This window comes from Adiantum capillus-veneris, chromosome 25, assembly GCF_014529385.1.
Source record: "Adiantum capillus-veneris isolate H3 chromosome 25, ASM1452938v2, whole genome shotgun sequence".
Lineage (NCBI taxonomy): Eukaryota > Viridiplantae > Streptophyta > Polypodiopsida > Polypodiales > Pteridaceae > Adiantum > Adiantum capillus-veneris.
The window spans coordinates 76,751,166-76,761,033 of record NC_140955.1 but is presented as its reverse complement, the minus strand read 5'-3'; the positions used below and the strand labels follow the sequence as shown (position 1 = coordinate 76,761,033).

The 9,868-nt window shown below is 43.2% G+C and overlaps 1 pseudogene; it reads right to left on the bottom strand.

Annotated features, from left to right (window-relative positions):
- Positions 1-2,184: 2,184 nt before the first annotated feature.
- LOC147425126 (uncharacterized) lies at positions 2,185-3,671 on the bottom strand (annotated as a pseudogene).
- Positions 3,672-9,868: the final 6,197 nt, after the last annotated feature.

Here is a 9,868-nt window from a genome sequence, read left to right as displayed (position 1 = left end):
AGCCTTACAAAGGAGCACCATAAAAAGAAGCAATAGTTGCAGATCCTCCAAAAATCAAGAAGAAGTACTTCAATCTGAGTCCATCCTATGACATGAAGATAAGGTATTAAGAAACGGTAAGATTAATCTTATTAAGTTAAAGAATTATCATTTTAAATAAATGGATGCAAGGAACCTAGCTTAAGGATAATATGAACCTTGTCAATGCTTACAATGCTACACTAGAGTAAACATATGAAAATGCATTTTAAATGAAAAATGTTTTTGTCTTATAAGATTAGTTCTCTTTTTATTGTGCACAAATTTAAATATTATGCATGCTTAGAGTCATGTTTGTGGTGACGACGTCTCCCAAACACCAAGTAGAACTTGTCACTCTACTTTGGAAGAATAATATGGATTAAAGATCATACATGCTTGTGGCAACTACGTCTTCCAAGCACCAAATGGATTAGTCATCCATCTTGGAATGATGTTGTAGGGTAAAAAGGGATCCTCTACCTGCTAAGAAACATGGACTAATGACTAGGCTTTCTCTTCTCTACCTCATAATCGAGGACGACTATGATTTCAAGAGAGAGGTAATGTCATAAAACCTAATATCTAGCTAGCCTAAATGATTTTCTCATATTAAACTGATCATTTAATGTGGGAGAATAAACAGAAACAAGAATTAGAATAGAGATATGTGCTTCTAGACCTAACTCAGCAAGGGGCCAACAGGAGAGATAGTTGCATCTCAATAAGGGTTCAAAACGAGACGGTCTACCAAAGAGTAATGTGTAATAAGTGCTTCTAGACTTATCTCAGCAGGAGACCAAGAGGAGAGACGGTTAGATCTCAATACGGGGCCAAAAGGAGGTAGTCTATCAAAGAGCAACGTGCATCTAATGGAGCTTGAAAGACCTTAGGGTTAGCTTCATTAAAGACCTCCAATAGTTAGTGTTAAAAGTCCTTTGACCTAAGCTTGAGGTGCTTGTCATGCTTGATGACTAAGGTGCTTGAGGTGCTTGTCCTGCTTGATGACTAAGGTGCTTGAGGTGCTTGTCATGCTTAATGAGGAAGGTGCTTGAGAAGCTTCCCATGCATGGGGGGTAAGGTGCTTGAGTAAAAAAGAGACCCTACAAAGGAGGGGGAAAGCCCCAAAGTTGGGGGAATCTCTGACTTAACCTCCCACTCACCCAAAGGGCACCCCTTTTCTCAAGGGACACATGGGACACATGTTAGACTCTCCATATTCTTAGCCACATGGTGTGCTTGAATGCTATTGGCTGGGCTAAAGAGGGGTCCAATGAGCTTCTAGTTCCATTCAACAAATATCTAGATATTTTCAAGCTCTCTCTCTCTCTAAGGGGTAAGGAGGACACTTGTCCAAAGACTACCCAGGTACTGGTGCATATGATTGGCTAGGGGGGAGATGGGTCCAATGAGCTTGAGGCATGAGCAAAAGTAGAACTCGCCCAAGCAAGCAAGGGGTGTGTTGGGGGGGTATACACCTCTCAGACACTCATTTTGTGGATTTATTCTCACTTGGTGAAAGTAGAGGAACTCCAACTCCTTCTCCAAGCTTGTGAGAAGTGAGAGCTTACACCAACACTCTTGGTTATGGAATGTAAATCCAACCAAGAGCCATGCTTCAATGCTTAAGCTTGCCATCTTCTCCATCTTCATTACTATGCTATTATGTATGCTAGCAAGAAGAGTGATGATAAGTGAGTAACTATTTCTTTCTCCTATGGAATGTTTCTTCTTCCTCTTCCCTACCCTCATTCCCTCCTAGCTCCCTCCACCTTCGAAGGTGTTTGAGGCCTTGGGATAGTTAATGCTTTCTACAAAGTTTATGTTATGCATGTGATGCATGAAGCTTTTAATCTTCATTGCATCACCAAAGTCACAAGGAACGCAAAGATTGTATTGTACCAAGTCTCTCTTGATGGGAGAAACTATAATACAAATGCCTATTGGAGGGGAGACCGGCTCCGTATGAATCCGGTCCTCAACTATTGTCATGTTCTCTAAACTCTCTCTCTCTTGCAAAAGTATTGTTCGTGCCAAGTTAACTAAGTAACATGTTTATGTTGCTACCATCAATTAAATTCACCCGCTACGTTCACAAAGTACCTCACAAAAGTGCTTCATCTAATTTCCTAATTCCGTAATCTCAAAGTTCATAATCCATTTCCATTACATTCCCAATCTTGTGATATCAACATTTGCTCCTGTCACCTGTGATAGCAAAAAACACTTGCAACTTATACTAGAGAGTGCTCCATCCCTATGTACCATCTCCTAGCTGCATCAAATACCTGCTCAATGTCCCTATCATTTGCTTGCAAATGGCCATGCCTGGGCTTCTTGGACTTCCATAGACTGACCATCTTCAACTGTACCATCATTGCCCAACCCGCTAGTTGAGCATTTATGCTGAACCACTGTATTATTTAGATAAGATATGATTGCATATTAGAAAACTAACACTTAGTATGTACATAAGCAATACATAGAGAGAGAGAGATTTTATCAGCTGTAGGAGCCTCGCGGATCAAATGGAAAGTCATCGGCTCTTCCAACTATGATGCAAACTCTGCCAAGATCAAATACATGGAATTGAGCATAGCCATCCGTCTGTAGTACATACATAATCAACCAATTTTTTGCACATGTAGACCCAAAAACAAGCCTCTCGTGCAACTTGGCATAAAACTTTCAACAGGCATCCATATGCCGGCTTCATAGATTGAATGAACCTATATCCCAACCTGCAAAGCATGTTCACCATACATCAATATTCTCTCACCTGCTAGAGAGCTCTCCAGAGCAGACCCCTCATAAAGAGATCTTTGCAAATTGTGCAAAACTACCGGTAAAGAAACTTTCAAAAGCATGTCCATCCATAGCATAACACCCACCTTTGGCAACCTGTCTTCCACTACCATTGCTACTTGCATAGCCAAACCTACCTGTTTTCGAAGCATACCCTATATATGTTGTAGTCCTTCAAATGGCATACACTCCATACCTGACTCACCATGCCAATCTTCGTCCACCATAGCCTTTGATGCTTCATCTTCAACCACTTCATGCGAGACCAAATCGGATTGCTCGACCATTGTTGCTTGAACACTAACCAACTGCTCTTCAAGGACTTCTTGTACGACCATATCATCTACTAAGCAAGAAAGAAAGCCGTCTATTACCTCATTTTCTGGTAGGTCGACATCACCAACACGTTCTGGAATCCACTTCCGCTCTTGAACACGATCAGTAGGGCAAGGCTGTCCAACCCCCTGGCTAGCTTCTTCCTGCATAGCTTTGACCATCACTTTGCCAACAACTTCAAGCTTATCCTGTGAGCTTTTCACATCTTCATTTGCTTTTTCATGCATACACACTTCGGCTAGGACCTTATCCTCGGTAGTCGGGCTAACAGAATCTTGTACATCAGTACACCAAATTGGAGGCACAAATTGAAACGAAGAACCGAAATGGCTTACCAATGATGAAGCAACTACCTCTTTGACGCTTGAACTCCCCTTTGGCTTCATGACATGACGCAACTCCGTTGTCGAGCTATATCCATAGTCTATCGGCTTCAACAAACCCATCTCCAGTTTCTTCTTTTCTTTCATGCCCTTTACCTTCGCCAAGCAGACCATCTGAGCATAGTTCTCTGCACCGCTAAACTCAACCTTCTCTTTGATTCTTGGATGCAGGCAGGCTAGCATCCACTCTTGCTTAAAAAGATCGCCATTCCGTATGCATGTAGCAACAGCTAATTTTTTCCAAATAGGTTCAAACTTCCTAAAAAACACGGTAAAATCTTTACTTACATCGTGCTTCAGGAGGCTTAACTATGCATCCAAGTCCGATGAAGAAATTGGCTTCTGAAAATCTTAAACAATTTGCTTTCGAATCTCGCACATTGATTGTTGATCTGCAATCTTCAATCCTTCAAACGAGACCTTGACTCATCCTTGTAGCACCAACGGTAGCGCCTTCAACTTTGCTTCACGTCCACAGAATCCCATTTGTAATAGGTACAACTCCAGATCAGAAAACCACTCTGCAGCCTCTTCATCTCTAGCAAGCACCGCTTCAATATTAGGCATCATCTTCATTAAGCTTTAAAAGTTCATCGAGAAGCAATCAGTAGATCCTCAGTGGGGGCACCATTGATAGAAAAGGGAAAGGGGAAACACACCCAACACACAAAATAACTGTGCCTCTATAGCCCAATGAATATCCGACACCCCTAACCAAACAGAAATTCACACACATGTACACTTCTCTGTAAATCTCTACTACCAGGCTCACATTTGAGCATCACCAGCTACACATATCTAACCATAACCATCTCAGCACAACAGACCCATCAACACAACCATACCCTGTGATGCATACACTTTTCCCAATTTTGTAAACACACCCACACCGGGAGACTATACCCACCTCGATCGTACACAAACCTGATCTGAAAACACAACCACTCTCCCTCTCTCTGCACTCACACACAACTTGTCCAAAGCCAAAGCTACCACGGACTCACTGTGGGAGATTAGACAGAAAAGCTGATTGAATTCAAACTACTTGAGACAACTACAAACACATTATGCATTAAAAAAAAGCATCTAGATACAATGATGGCATCAACCAAGTGCCTGATCTGGTGCAATCCTTGGCGGCCACTTCTTCTCATTCAAAGGTAGCCCCTAGGCAGCCCTCTTCCTCCTCAAGCTTGCAGATGGTAGCCTTCTTCTTGCGTAACTTCTCCTGGCATGCTCACGTTGACTGATCTCATGCACGCCCTACGGTCTCTCGACTCTTTTTTCAATTGGCAACTCTGCAGGCCTTAGCCTCAGCTGATTATGGTTGCCCAAGCGTTCTCATATGGCTCACCTTGCTCATGTGTTTATTGCCTATATGATGGAGTTGCACAAACTACCCGACTTCCTCCTCATGTAGTAGTTGATTGGGCTCTAATTTTGCACATGCTGGATTACCACATCCGCTCGTGATGGACCCCTAGACGCTGCCCTCCTTCTACTCTCCTCAACTATATATGGCAACCTGAGACTTGTTCGGCTTTCCATGCTCACCTTTCAACAATCTCGACCTCCTCATCACAGCTCCAGAGCTCCTAATTGCTAAGGCTGTTGGGATTAAAGCCCAAGTGGCCTCTTATGCGGATATGGCCGCCCGCCCGCCTAACTCACTTCCTTCTAACTCTTTGTATATACTAACTTATACTTTGTGAATACTAAGGAATTGGGAGATAACCCTTCTAACAGCTCTCTGCGTACTACTGTACTCTGTAAGCTCACTGTGTGTGTGTGTGAGAGAGTCGACCCACGCTCCGCTCCGCGACTTCAATTGGTATCAGAGCCTTGGTTCAGTGCGGATTTGCGCAATCGCGCGCGCGCGCAATTTTCCGGCAGATTCTGGATCCGGAGTTCGAAGATTCACACTCGGCGTTCCGGGAGCGTTTTCACCAGGTGACCTAGGGTTTTACCCCCCTTTCGAAGCCGTTTATGCCCTCAGAATTTCGTTCTGAGCACTACAGCAGAAGATAGATTTCAGCCGCAAAGAAATCCGTCTTGTGTAGATTGGCAAGCAGGAGGTGGTCGACATCAATATCGACATCGACATACATCACTTATTCGTCTTCAGAGCATCATCTATAGACCAGGTACACATATATATCATCAGATATATATATTGCAGTCTGCATTGCTACTTCTTGTGCTTGCCAGGTTCCAGGGGAGGTGTGGCCATACGACGGCTTGACACCACTGGCATGTATTGCAGATTGATGTACTGTGATTGTGGGTCTGCTAGTTGTGAGTCACACTAGCAGACAGACCGCCACAACGTTCATAGGACAGTGATTGGTCTATTATAGGATGTATGCTAGTTCTGGGCAGTTTGCTGAGCCATCTGAGAGGGTCGTGTGTGAGGTTTTTTTAAGCCAAGCACTGGGGGCTGGGTTACCCAGTGTGAGGTGGATTAGGTTGCTGGAGTTCCCCTCTACACGCATCCTCTTCGGCGACTTTTATCCCTTAGGATGTATGACTTTGTGTAGACACTGGATTGCATCTTATGCGTCAGGCCGTTGAGGCATTGCTCAGGGTTCAGTCTTGAGACAGATACAGGTTCTGTCATCGCCCAGAGAGGAGACAGTGTATGCTTACAGGATTTGTGACTGGTTAGCTATTTATGATTGTTTTTTGAGCTATCTTTTGGTTCCCAGAGCTCAGTTTACAGGGGAGACTCTGTCAAAAATTTTCAAAATACTGACAGTTCCTGAGGAGAGGTGTTCAGCTTGTTGATTACAGCTTGTTTACTGTGTACAGAGGCCAGTTTACAGGGGAAACTCTGTTGGATTTTTCTCAGGAGTAAACAGTTTGGCAGATATGGCATCTTCTCAAAGTGAGACTCTTTACAACATAAAGAAGCTGGATGGCACAAACTTTCCATTTTGGAAGAAGCAGATTTGGCAGGTTTTGGTGCAGAAAAAACAAGTGAAGCCACTGAAGCTCAAAGGGGAGAGACCAGAATTTATGGCTGAAGATGAGTGGGAAGAGCTTGACGAGTTAGCTTGTTCCACAATCATGCTGACACTGGCAGAAAATGTTTACTTCAACGTAGCAGAAGAGACTACAGCGTATGGCGTATGGCAAAAGCTATGTGATATGTACGAGAAACAAAGTGCTGCTTCTCAGATTTACTGGCTCAAGAAATTGGTGGATTTGAAGATGAAGGAAGGGACAGCCATGTCAAATCATCTGAATGAATTTCACTCAATTTTCAGCCAGTTAACAGCACAGGAGATAGTCTTTCCAGATTCAGTGAAGGCTATGTTTCTCTTAATCACTTTGCCAGACAGTTGGGATACTTTTCGTACAGCGTTAAGTAATTCTGTCGCGCCAGAAGGTCTTACGAGTGCAATGTAGAAGGCAGCTTGCTCACAGAGGAAGTGAACAGGAAGAACATTGACAAAGCCAAAGGCAATAGTGCTTTGGTCATTCGAGGGAGACAACAGTTTAAAGAGAAGAAGGGTAAGAAGGCACAAAACCGAATTAAGTCTCGTGATTCGAAGTCAAAGGATGACATAGAATGCTACCATTGTGGCAAGAAGGGTCACATGAAGCGAGACTGTACGAAGTGGAAACAAGAAAAAGGAAAAACAAAGAGTTCTGAGCAAGATGAAAAGAAGAGTTCAGTGAAGATTGAAGAGGTGAATGTCACAGGATCTGGTTCAGACAGTGATTCTGGTATAGCAGCTGGTGACATCTTCCTTACAAGCAATCTTGATTCTGTTTTCTTGACTGCAGAGGATGGACATGCTATGAGTGATTGGATTATCGACTCAGGGGCATCTTTACATGTTTCTCCGCACAAAGAGTGGTTTACATCATATGTGGCTACTAAAGATTATGTCAGACTTGGCAATGAGCAGGTTTGTGACATACTTGGAGTGGGAGATGTGCAGTTGAAGTTTCAGAATGGCTCTTCTTTATGGCTCAAGAATGTCAGACATGTTCCAGCAATCCGAAAGAGCTTGATTAGTACAGGGAAGTTGGATGATGCGGGTTATGTGACAGTTTTTGGGAACAGCGCTTGGAAGATCTCCAAAGGTTCGATGACTGTAGCACATGGCAGCAAGTCAGGAACTCTGTACACTTTACATGTTTCAGAGGTTAAAAACCATGTAATTAATGTGATTGAGCAGCCAAGTGTGTCACTGTGGCATCGTAGGTTGGGACATATGTCAAAAAGAGGAATGGAAATACTTTCTCATTATGGTTATTTGCCTGGCTTTTCATTTCAAGATTTCGAGTTTTGTGAGCATTGTGTTTATGGTAAGCAAACACAAGAACCGCACAGATCAAAGAGGAATCGTAGGGACGAACGGTTAGCTCTTGTACACAGTGATCTATGCGGACCAATGCCTAGTTTGTCACTAGGGGGAGCAGCGTACTTTTGTACATTCATAGATGACTATTCTCGCAAAGTATGGGTTTACTTCTTGAAGCACAAGGATGAGGTGCTCAAGGTCTTTAAGACGTTCTTGCAGCTGGCGGAGAATCAGAGTGGTCAGAAGCTGAAGTGCTTGAGAACTGACAATGGTGGAGAGTACGTTTCCAAAGCTTTTCAAGACTTTTGTGAAGCAAAAGGGATTAAGCGGGAACTTACTGCACCATATAATCCTTCACAGAATGGGGTTGCAGAACGTATGAATAGGACCATACAAGAGAAGGTCAGAAGCATGTTGTCAAATGCTGAGTTGCCTGATGGATTTTGGGCGGAAGCAGTGGCTACAGCAGTCCATTTGATCAACAGGTCTCCTAGTAGGGTTCTGGATAAGAGTGCAGTGGCCGAGATGCTATGGATAGGCAAGGCACCTTCGTATAAGCATCTCAGAGTCTTTGGTTGTGAAGCTTATAGCCATATTCCTAAGGAGTTCAGAAATAAGTTAGAACCAAAGAGCAAGAAGTGTATATTTCTTGGCTACGGAGAATCGGGCGAGATGGGTTACCGGCTTTGGGATCCTAAGTCCAGAAAGCTTATTCGTAGCAATGATGTGCATTTCAATGAAGCCAAGTTTCACGCTAAGCCAGAGAAGACAGAGGAGATCAGAAGAGTTGTCTTCAGGGAAGATGGACCTAGTGCTAGCACATCAACACAGCATGGTCAGGCTCAGGAACAGCCTATAGTGGCTAGAGAGGCAGAATCAGTTGTGGTGAGACGTTCTGAGCGTGTCTCCAAACCACCTGATCGTTATGCGCCATCTCTAAATTATGTCATGCTCACAGATTGCGGAGAACCATCTTGTTACAAGGAAGCATTACAAGTGGTTGACTCGAAAAAATGGCAGTTGGCCATGCAGTCAGAGATGACAGCTCTGCATAAAAACCAGACATGGAAGTTGGTTAAATTACCACAGGGAAAAAAGGCTCTACCTTGTAAATGGGTTTACAGGTATAAGATCACCGCTCATGATAGTCAACCAAAGTACAAAGCAAGGATTGTTGCCAAGGGCTTTAAGCAAGAACAAGGCATTGACTTTGATGAAGTTTTCTCTCCAGTGGTCAAGATGACTACATTGAGATGCTTTCTTGCATTGGTTGCTATATTGGATTTGGTGTTGCACCAAATGGATGTCAAGACAGCGTTCTTGCATGGTGATTTAGATGTGGAAATTTACATGCAGCAGCCAGAAGGGTTTGTTGAGAAAGGCATGGAACATTTGGTATGCCAGTTGTTAAAGAGTCTTTATGGCTTAAAACAATCACCAAGGGCATGGTACCATAAGTTCCACCAGTTTATGCTTTCTCAAGGCTACAAACGTAGTGAGTTCGATCAGTGTCTATATACAAAGAAGGCTAAGGATGGCAGTTGGTTGATCCTTATTTTGTATGTGGATGACATGTTGATTGCTGGCAAACACTTGGAAGAAATTTCAGCTTTGAAGTCAAAGATGGCAAAATCGTTTGACATGAAAGACATGGGTGAGGCAAGTCATATACTTGGTATGCGCATTGAGAGAGACAGATCAAAGAAGTTGATTTGGTTATCTCAAACAGAGTATATTGACAAGGTTTTGCAACGTTTCAATATGGAGAAGGGAAAGGCATTGAGTGTTCCATTGCCACCATATGTGAAACTTAGCAAACAAGATTGTCCTGTGTCTGAGGAAGAAAAGGCTGAAATGGATAAGATTCCATATGCGTCTGCAGTGGGTAGTTTGATGTATGCAATGATTGCTACACGTCCGGATATTGCATTTGCAGTGGGAGTGGTTAGCAGATATATGTCAAATCCCGGCAAGAAACATTGGGAGGCAGTGAAAGGTATCATGAGATACTTA